The sequence below is a fragment of the Saimiri boliviensis genome, chromosome 3, assembly GCF_048565385.1.
Source record: "Saimiri boliviensis isolate mSaiBol1 chromosome 3, mSaiBol1.pri, whole genome shotgun sequence".
NCBI lineage: Eukaryota > Metazoa > Chordata > Mammalia > Primates > Cebidae > Saimiri > Saimiri boliviensis.
This window is the reverse complement of record NC_133451.1, coordinates 43252312-43264248: the sequence shown is the minus strand read 5'-3', so window position 1 is coordinate 43264248 and position 11937 is coordinate 43252312.

The window sequence follows — 11937 nt, the reverse complement described above, 5'->3', positions numbered from 1 at the left end:
GCCTGGGTTGCATGCTGCACATTGACGCAGCAGCTACTGCTGCTGTCGGCCGGCCCTAGCCTCCCTTGTGGGTGACACAGTCTCCTTCCCAGGGTGCCTCCAACGACGCCTGGTTCCCCTCCATTCACCACCCGGAGGCAGCGCAGTAGCTGAGGGGAAAACAGCAGCCGGTTCTGGGAGGCAGCACTGGTGCTGCTGAGGGAGGGGGCTAGGGGACAGCTGTGAAACAGGACAAGAAGCCCCTTAGCCCACCCTCAAGCTCCCCCAGGCTCAACACTGTGGGTCCGGAGTGATCGCCCATGAGGAATGAGCTGTTCTTCCTTTGTTCCTGCGGCCTGAGGACAGGCAAAACGGCAGAGGGCAGTGGCCAGCTACAGGAAGTTGGGCTGGGAGGCAAACAGCAGGCCCCACATGGCAGATTCCACACCTCTTGTGCCCTGGCTGGCCCACCTTTTGCTCCAGGAAGATCCCTGACAAGAATTAGCCAAGGAGAAAAAAGTAAACACACACACACACACACACACACACACACACACACACAGAAAAAAGATTTCACATTCTGTACAGAGCTAATAACAACAAAGAAGGTGAGTCAAAACCTCACACGCAAAAATTACAATGAAAGTGTGAATTTCACTCTTTCTTAACAGGTGAACAATGAAGGCTTGTTTTTAACTAAGCTTGTGCAGACTTACCAACCTGTAGTTCTATCCAGAAAGCAAACATCAAGTACTTACTGGCATAATCATCACTAACTCTCACCACATTCCTGTTGCATAATGCTCCCTAAAGTTTTTCCCGCAGAAAACTGCTCCTTGAATTTCTTCTCTGGTGTGTGTTCTCTTGCCTGGCAAATCGATAAACTCTGCTCACCTTGATGATCACAATAGTGGTTCTGCTCTTTTCTTTATTAGTCACCTTCTGAGTTTTGGCAATTAGAGTAAACACATTTATCACCACCTAAAATCTGTCTATAGGTGATGAGTTCAAGAATATTCAAAACCACTTCAAGAAGAATGATGTATAGTCGTTCTCTCTTACGCATGGTTTCTCTAGAGTTCCAAGTGTCTTAGTCCATTTGTGTCACTATAAAGGAATACCAGAGGTTGGGTAACTTATAAAGAAAATAGATTTATTTGACTCATGGTTCTGCATGCTGTGCAGGTAGCATAGCACCAGCATGTACGTCAGGTGAGGGCTTCAGGCTACTTTTGTTCGTGGCACAAGGCAAAGGGTAACTAACGCGTGCAGTTCATATGGCGAGAGAGGAAGCAAGAGAGAGCGGGGAGGAGGGTGCCAGGCTCTTTTTCACAATCAGTTCTCATAGGAATTAATAGAACAAGAGCTCACTCATTACTGTAAGGACTGTACCAAGCAATTAATGAGAGATCCACCCCAGGACCCAAACACTTCCCATTAGGCCCCACCTCCAACGCTGGGATCACATTTCAAATGAGGTTTGAGGGATAAATATCCAAACCATAACAAGCATACAGTTTCAGATACCTGTGGTCAACTGTGTTCCAAAAGCATTAAATAGAAAATTCCAAAAATAATTCATAAGTTGTAAACTGACTGACATTCTGAATAGCATTACAAAGTCTTGCATTGTCCCATTCTGTCTTTCTCCTGCTCCACTCTGCCCAGGACATGAATCAACTCTTTGTCACATGTATCCTCACCGTGTATGCTCTTCCCCATTGGTCACTTAAGTAGCCTTCTTGGTTATCAAATCAACAGAAAGAAGGCTGTGTACAGTACAATAAGATATTTTGCACTTTGGGAGGCCGAGGCGGGTGGATCACGAGGTCGAGGGATCGAGACCATCCTGGTCAATATGGCGAAACCCCGTCTCTACTAAAAATGCAAAAAATTCGCTGGGCATGGTGGCACGTGCCTGTAATCCCAGCTACTCAGGAGGCTGAGGCAGGAGAATTGCTTGAACCCAGGAGGCGGAGGTTGCGGTGAGCCGAGATCGTGCCATTGCACTCCAGCCTGGGTAACAAGAGCGAAACTCCGTCTCAAAAAAAAAAAAAAAAAAAAAAAAAAAAAAAAAAAAGATATTTTGAGAGAAAAAGAGAGACCACAATCACATAACTGCTATTACAGTATATTGTTATAATTACTCTATTTTATTATTTTTAGTCTCTTACTGTACCTAATTTATACATTTAACTTTATCATAGGTATGTATGTATAGGAAGAAACCGTATACATAGGGTTCCATACTATCTGTGGTTTCTTAGGCACCCACTAGGGGTCTTGTAATATATCCTAAGGCGTACTGCTGTACAGAACAGCACCACAGTTGGCATAATGTGACAAATGGTTTCAATATAACTTAAGAAAAGCACATGTTCATCAGAAGGAAGATAAATCAGAAACAAGGAAAAAAGAGCTTTCAAGAGAAAAAGGTTGACAGTATCTTTATAGGATTCAAAGTTGTGAGTGCCTTGAACCAAGAACTCTATCTGCTGACTAGAGATGGTGACAGATAAAAACCAATTAACTTGGTGATTAAAAACCAAGTCCCCATTCTCTGATTCCACTTCACTAAGTAATATTCTGTTAATTTTTTGTCTTCCACGAGGACTTATCTGCAACATTTTTGGTAACATGTACATTTTTATGTTAGGAGTTGGAAAGTTTAAGCCCAATAATTACCACCTCTCATGAATGATGTCTCCCTCCTGGTAGGAAATATATAGGATTAATATTTCCTTATTATTGTTGTTAAGAAGATAACATAAAGAGACATGTGTATCCTTTACAAGTGATGACAAATGCATATTGCAACAAACGGAATCTGTAATACTTGCAAACTTTGTGTAAGAATTTTTACTGTTTACAAATCTTACCAACTTCTATCCAAAGAACCGAGAGGCTAAGTCAATTTGCTGCCTCCCTATTTGAGTTTCCGATGGATCAATTTTTAATCTACTTCACAACCAATGTTTCTTCCTAAGACAGAGGGCCCTTTTCTACCTTAAGCCCCTCATGTGGTTCTTGTGGGATGTTAATATTCCTAAAACTCTTATTGTTTAACTGAGAGGGTTCACAAGACATACCCAAAAGATATTTAGAAGCCCTACTAAGTATACCCTTTTATCTGTCTGAAGGCTTAACAAATGGTTTACAGTTACAACCTTGAATTTATCTCTGAATCCATACTTTAATAGTGGCATCCTAGGTTTTACCTTTGTGCTGATGCCATTTTCTACTTTGAGAATTTTTGCTAAGAGAGATTAAGATTAGAAAACTATTTTGTTTTCAATTCAAGCAAGTACTGGCCCTTTTAAGTTTCCTCTAAATTCTGTTGAGAATCTTAACAGTTCCTGCTTTAGTTTTTGTATTTTAGTCTCCTTATGTGTTTTTATAGTTGCTGCAAGAAGCTGGTTGGCATTTTCTGTATTTTGTCTGGAAAGTTCTCCTGTCTATTTTTCACATTAACCTGGGCACCAGTATTGTCAAACTTTCTGGTACTACATAAAATGAGTCTCGATTTTTTCCATCCTGCAAAAGCATATTTTTCACTTTCCTTCAAATCCTCGCCCTGGGACCCTTTGAGCTTCTACTAATAGTCTCCTTGAGGCACTTCCATCTTTTTCCTACTAGTTGATCTCAGAGCCAATGTAACATTTTCAAAAACCAATTCCATTCGCCAAATGTGTTCTAGTTATTTATTGCTATATTACAAACCACTCCAAAATTTAGTGTCTCAAAACAGTCATTCCTTTTGTGCATTCATATGCAATTTTGGAAGGGCTGGCAGGAATGACTCGTTTCTGTGATATCTGTAGCCTCACCTGGGATGACTGGACAAGGTGGGGGGACTTGAAAATCTGGCAACTCTTTCTCATCTTGTAGTCACAGTCTCTCTATGTGGCCTCCCACACAGTCTCTTCAGCATCACAACCTCCAGTCCTTGGTCTTGTTACCTGGCAGTTGGACTCAAAGAACATGTATTCCAAGGAACCCAGGCAAAAGCTAAATGGCTTCTTATCCATCCTTGAAGGTCTGAGAACATTGCTTCCTCCACATTTTATTGATCAAGCAAGTCACTAAGGCCAGCCTATATTCAAGATGAAGGAAATTACATCCTTTCTTGAAGAGCAGTGTCAAAGAATTTGTAACTATCTTTAATCTGCCTCAAATTGCAGTGTTCAATTGCATAGGTGTATCACAATTTATTTAACTAGACCTCTAATATTAGACATACAGGCCACAATAAGATTTTGGTTTAATGTATATCCCTGATTAAATCTTTAGGATACTTTCTTTTAACTAGATTTGCTAAATCAAGGGAATATACATGTTTTATCCTGCTTTTTAATGCTTAGTTACCTGCTGAAAACTTTTTAAAACAATAAATACTAAAATAAACTTTATATGAGATTTTTGGTTGTCTTCAGCCTTACTAAAACTAGATATTTTTATTTTATCTTTGCTAGCTTGATAGGTCAAACATTTTGCCTTATTTTAGTTTAAAATTATTAATAGTGAGTTTAAATACTTTCCATGGGTTTTCCCATTTTAATTGCTAATTTATTTGCTCTTCTTTTTCTTTTTCATTTTAATTTCTTTGCCCATTTATTTTGAATTAGGAAATAATATCTTAAGTGTAGTCTCTATAGTCATGATCCAGTTGTCAGCACTATCATTTTTACTTTCTATCATTTTCATTCTATTTTACTAGATTTTTTACAGTGCTTCCTAAATGAACAGAGGTCTTTTAAAGGTCAGTTTGTTGTCTTTTTAAAGGTCAGTTTGTTGTCTTTGTTTCCTACCCTTATGCTTTGTTGGAATACATTGTCTTTGCATTTCATCTGTTCTCTGACTCTGACTTTGAAGCCATGTTGCATATTGTAAGGGCAAGCTTAAGTTAAAAAATGTAATTTATAATTACATTTAATGGGCACTCACAAACCACAATATGCTGTGGCTCTGTAAAAGGGAAGGGATGAAAATGCTTGTTGCTTTAACATCTTCAAGTGATGAGTTCTCTCTCTTCCTCAGGATCCAGCAAACTCTGCAGATAAACCCAGGCAAACAGGGATAATAGTAATTGTGTAAACTACTAGTAAAGATTTACGTATTTCATATTTTTATATAGGAAAAAATGTAAATAATAGTAATATAGTTTGGCTGAGTCCCCAGCTAAATCTCTTCTTGAATTGTAGCTCTCATAATTCCCATGTTTTGTGGGAGGGACCCAGTGGGAGATAACTGAATCATGGAAGCAGTTTCCCTCTTACTGTTCTGATGGTAGTGAATAAATCTCATAAGCTCTGATGGTTTTATAAGGGGTTCCCCTTTTGCTTGATTCTTATTTTCGTCTGCTACCATGTAAAATGTACCTCTCACCTTCTGCCATTATTTTTCTTTATAAATTACTCAGTCTCGGGTAAGCCTTTATCAGCCACATGAAAATGAACTAATACAAATAGTCTACTACTGTTTTCTCTACTCCATTGGATTGTCTTGCATAGTTTCACATCAGAATTTTGGATGAAAGTAGCGTGGTACATGAAAAGATTCATTCCCCAGTGTATATAGTCATTGGATGTCTCTTGTCTCTTATCTTATAAAAACAAGGTATTGGGGAGACTATAGTTCCCAGGATGCATAGAACCATTAGTAGTATCTTAGTCCATTCAGGCTTCTATAAAAAAAGTGACGAAGACAGGGTGGCTTGTCAACAGTGGAAATGTATTTTTCGTAGTTCTGGAGGCTGCAAGCTGAGATCAGGGTGCCAGCATGGTGGAATTCTGATGGAGGCCTTCTTCCAGGTTGCAGACTGCTGAGTTCTTATTGTATCTTTACGTATTGGAAAGAAACAGCTAACTCTCTCGCCTTTTCTTAAAAAGTTACTAATCTTACTTATGAGGATTCCATCTTCATGACTTAGTAACCTCCCAAAGACTCCACTTCCAAATACCATTACATTGGGTTTAGATATCAATGTATGGATTTGGTGGTGGGGGCAGGGGCAGAACACAAACATTCAGTCTATAACACTTTTTTAAATATTTATTTATTTATTTATTTATTTATTTATTTATATACAGATGGGGGTCTCACTGTATTGCCCAGGCTAGTCTCAAACTCCTGGGCTCAAGTGATCCTCCCACCTCAGCCTCCTAAAGTTCTAGGATTACAGGCATGGGCCAACACACCCAGACAGTCCAAAACAATTAATAAGAACTCCCCCCAACGCTATCCCACTAAGCCACAACTCCCTTTCACCATAATTCCTGAGAGCAGTCTTCCCTTCTCCCAGGAGTGACTTTCCCCAAATATATATCAGACCATAAGACCAGCTGGCAGGAAGAAAAGCAACATCATTATAGTAGGGGTATGGCTGCTTTTCTATTTATTACAAAGCCTGAATCTCTGAGGGTCTCAGGCATTGTCTTCCTTTCAAATAAATGAGCTATCCTAGTGCATGATAGAGATAATGTGATGATCCAAAATCACTTTTTTCTCTACATACTCATCAATCTTGTCATAGAAATTTTACCCAGGATCTGGCAGGAGGTTGACTCCAAGCATTAGTTTTTCACACTGTGGCATATTTAACCTTTGTAAACCTTCATGTTTCATTTTGCTGGGATTGTGAAACAACTTTCTGCACGGTACATTTGCAAATATCCAGCTTCCTAACTTCTTTTGGTAAAATAACTTTATTCAGACTTATGTACTATCAAAATAGAAAAAAGTATGTTGGATGACTGTAAATAATGGACACCAGAATAAATTTGGTTGCTTGCTATTGATCCAGTTTCATTATTACCCAGAAACATAATCATAACAGATCACATTTATTGACAATTTACTATTTGCCAACTACTGTATTTAATTGTTCCTTTTGCAAAATCTGTCTAATCCTTATATTTTATACAGAGTTTTATATACACACACAAAAGTTATATATGCATTAATTAATAATTTCAATATATTGTGAAATATGGAAAAATAGAATTAAGTGGATGAGATAAAGATGAAATAAACAGTACCTAAGAGGTAAGTATAAGTTTTATTCCTTTCTTTCCGATGAGGGAATTCGGATCTTTGTGGTTAAATAACTTGTGGAAGAATGTATATAATTCCTAGGAAAGACCTCCTATGAAAATTAATTCTATCAATTTGCTAAATGTATGTAAATTTGACTTTGCATTACATATTTAAATGATTGTTACAATAATATGATGACTAAGAATGTATAATTCAATTATTGCTCATATCAACTTTCATAATCTCAGGTGTAATTGTATTTTTGCTAACAAAACATATTGCCAAACTAAAAACTAATAAGAGTTCAGCAATAAGTCTGCTAGAATGCAGTTTTTTCTACAAAGACAAATTAAGTCTTTATAGAAAAAAAGTGGAAATTAAGACGAGGTTGCCAAATTAAAAGTCAAAAATAATTATGATAATATTAGTGAAGCAAAATCCTATAATTTTCTTTTCTTTGCTTGCCATAGAACATATTGAGCTCTTTAAAACTCATGCAATGAAACAGAATTTTATGCCTATTTTCATGTGTCTCTCTAATATTCAGGGCTGTAGTTTCAGGCTTATAAAATAGAAGCAGCATGGTCTTTAAAAGGCAGATGATCAGGAACAAATCTTATGTGGTACTAACAAGAAGAGCATTTAGAGAATACTGACAAAAATGCATTAAAAATAATGGAAAACAGAATGCATTGCATTCTTCTCTGCATTAATGCAGATGTACATTAAATTGCAATATGGATTGCCAGAATAAATTAATTACATGATAAACACTGGTAAGAAACAACCTGTTTCTCTCTCAGCAGAGGTAGAAAATGGTGACATATTTTTCATTTGGTTTACTGGCAGCTCTATTCAGCTGAAAATATTTGGGGTAGACGGATATAAATAAACATCATTTAGTGTTCCTAAATACATACATTTATAACACCAGAGTTCTGGGCAGTCATACATAATATTTTTGGAGAAACGGAGTAATCAAAGAAACCTAGATGAGTGAGAGAACTGATGCTTCAGACTAGGTTCTTTCACATACTAGGTGTGTGACTTTGCACAAACCACTTTGCTTCTCTGAGCCTCCATTTTTATAACAGAGGACTGCAGTGACGGATGTTGCAATTTTATATTATACTTAGATTGATAGACATCAATTAAAATACTGGATTCTGAGTATGCAGAATTAGTAATAGTGATCATTCATCCATACACCAAACCATTTATCCTTAAACTTAACACAATTGCGTAACTGTCAGGTATATAGCAAATTGTTTTCAATATAGCTGTTGAGCAATTCACAGCCTCTACAGCATGTGACAAATCACCAGAAAGATGCTAAGAAATTATGGATGGAAATTCTTCTCGATTCCTACTGCTAATTATAGTTAGCAACCACAGAAGAATTTGTCCTGATTTTGTCAAGTCATTAAAGGTATAATTTCTACAATCTTTTTATAAGAGCTTTGTTATCTCCTACCAATCTGCTACAGTAAAAGTGATATATCACTTTTTAAATAACAACAAAGAGAATTACAAGTGGGAGAAAATGGTGACTTCAACCAGGCTTATGGCAATGGTGATGGAGGGAATTGGTTAGTGAGAGATATATTTAAGAGACAGAATTGATAGAATTTATTGAAAAATTAGATTATTTCTGATTTGAGTGGGTGCTTTGTGATGCAATTTCTTGAAATGAAGAAGACAGTCTTGGGTTGGTGGGGGGTGGAGACTTTAAGAATCCACTTTGGATTGTGTTAAGTTTGTCTGGAACTGAGAAGAATGGTCAAGGATGCATACATAACTTTGGGAATTGATATATATAGATAATATATAAAGCTGGGGAAATACATAGGATCACCTTAGGAGAGCGTTCAGAGAGGGAACTGAGTGAGGGAAGGAAAGGACGGAGGGAAGGAGAGAGCAGGGAGAGGAAAGAAAATAAAAATGAAGGAAAAGAAAGTGGTTATGAGCAGAACATGGGGCTTTTTCACATCAGGTGAGGAACATTATTCACATAATGTAGTCTTTTTGATCGTTCAAGACACCGAAACAATCACTAAAACAGATGAGTTAAAATACTTGATGGCACTGTGACTATATGTAATATCAATTTACACTCCATTCTCCAACATATACTACAGCAATCAGATAATTCATTAATGGAAAAAAAAACATTTAAATGTGTATTTTAAAGATACACAGTGTTATATTCATAAGAATGTCTTTAAAGTCTTCTTGCATATGCATTAATGATTCATTAACGCACTTCTAAGGAGCCTGAAGTCATTTTGTCTTCAATGTTTCATGGTTTATAATTCACTTGAGGCTTAGATTAATATGATTTTTATATGCCATTTTCAGTCGATGTATTTCTGCAATTCATTTAATTAAGCCAGGTTTTTATGAAGGAAACTATGTTGAAAAGTACAAAATCACAATATAAGTTTAAAATATATCTAATTGGACTAAGATAACAAATATTATCTTTGGTGAGTTTTATGTGGCATTTATTTGTCAAAAAAATGTATCATAAATCCCTGCTGTTTTAGAGAAGGACCTTTTTTCTCACGCAAAGAACTTTGAAAGAGGGAATAGAAAACATGATAATCAAAATTTGGCCACTGTATAACAATTTGGCCTTTTCCTATGGCATTAGGCATTAGAATGAAAAAACTGCAGAATTATAAAAATCATCCTCAATAATTGCCTTTTTCTTCTTCCTCCTATTCAATAGAAATTAAATCCTATTAAATCTTTCTAAATATTTTCTGTGTTTGTTCACTACTTGACCTATACCTTGGACCGTCCTTAATTCAGATAACTCAACATCATTTTTCTGGACTGAATTTTCTTTTTACTGATACTACTGCTTCAATATTGACCCCTTCAATTCACCTTTCCCTCAGTTGCTATGACTTTTCTACCAGTTCTCCTTACACTACAACCCTAGTTCAAGCCACTGACATCTCACGCCTGTGCTATTGTAACATCTTCTTCCTAACCAGTCTCCCTCTTCCACTTGTGAGTAAAACTGCTATCATTACATTGTGTAAAACCCCAGAATGACATTTCATTTCAGTTATAATAACATTCAGACTCTTTACCAGGCGTCCCCAAACTACGGCCGTGGGCCGCATGCGGACCCCTGAGGCCATTTATCCGGTCCCTTGCCGCACTTCAGGAAGGGGTACCTCTTTCATTGGTGGTCAGTGAGAGGAGCACAGTATGTGGCGGCCCTCCAACGGCCTGAGGGACAGTGAACTGGCCCCCTGTGTAAAAAGTTTGGGGACGCCTGCTCTTGACCATGGCCTATAGTCTCCTTTAGGATCCAACCTCTCTGTTCATACCTCTGACCTCATCTCCTTCAAATTTCTCTAATTCAAAAATCCCTGGCAACATTGGCTTTCTTTTCTAAACCATAAACCACAAAACTTCTTGCCATATGAAAGTCTCTGCTTGAAATATTCTTTATGTCGTCTTTGAAGTAACTTCATTATCATCTATCAGATCTCTATCCAAATAACCCTCTTAAGAAGGCTTCTCTGAGTATTCAAATCCTCTACCCTTTGCACTCTCCATCTTAATAGCATATTCTATGGTATAATTCCTGAAATTATCTTGGATAATGTGAGCTCTCAACTCTGTCAGGTTTCAAACTTTGGCTTTTTCATCTACTAGCTAATGACCTTAGGAAAATTATTCAATCTCGGTTTCTTTTTCTGTAAAATTGGATAATAATACCTCATCAGGTTGTTACAAAAATTAAATGACTTAAACTTTGTAGCAAATAATGACCAGCTAGTCATTAGTATTAGTTGCAGGTGTAGCAAAATCAGTACTAAGATGTATCTCTTTAAATGCAAACCTGTTTAGTTTACCTGTTTCTGAAACTCTAGCATCTAGAACAGAGTCTGGTACTCAACAGCAGTTTCTTCATAAATGTGTGACCAGTTGTTGCCTGACTACTGGTGTAGGAAGGGCAGCTGTGATTAAAGACATTCAAGTTTCAAATCCTTTTAAACAATGTGGAGAAAGAAATTACTCCAGCATTCTGACGTTGGCTCCAGCTGAAGATTCTGAAGTTCCAAACAATCTGCCGTTGGACAGAAAATTTCAGTTACTGAGACTTGGATACATGGGAAGTCTTAAGTCTTAGAAAAGAGAATCGGCATGAAGCAGACTACAGGGGAACTTGGCTTCAAGCCCTGAGATTAAGATTAGGGATGAGAGGACAAGATCTAGATAGAATTGATAGTATTAGCCAGGTTACCTGGCACAGAACCAGAGAGTAGGCTCCCAGTAGTAACCCAGTGATGCAGAGAAAGGCCAACTCAGGGAGCTCCCTGGGGTGGGGATGGGCCTAACACTTTCCAGTGTTTAGGATTGCCTCGAAAATGGCACAGAACCTACCCCACAGGTAAGAAGCACTAGATCTCATTAGCATATCCATCTTGTCCTCTGCTCGAAAAGTAGGAAGCCAGAAAAGTCAGAGGCAGACCACAATTAGTCTTCGTAAACATTGCTCAAATAAATAGAATAGCTCTGATAGATAAAATTGACCACAACCCATTTTCATTTTGGTGCTGAGATCATGATAAATCATGTGCCATGTTTTGATTTTTACTGCATATTATCAGGAAATCCATGAAATGGAAGGGACATCGAGGCCTTTTACTTTTTAACTGCTTGTCTCAAATAAATGATCTCATCTCAGTTTAATAGACATGTACACAAGGAAACTGTATCTATCTTTCCACAATTTCCATATTGATCAAATTATATGTCTGTACACTGTTCACTGTGTTTGTAAACCACAATAAGTGTTATAAGATACTGTATTTGGCTTTTGGCAGGCTATTTATTTTTGCCTGTAGCATCTGCTCAACATGTCAGAGTACAAATTTAGAAAGGTATATATATAGCCAG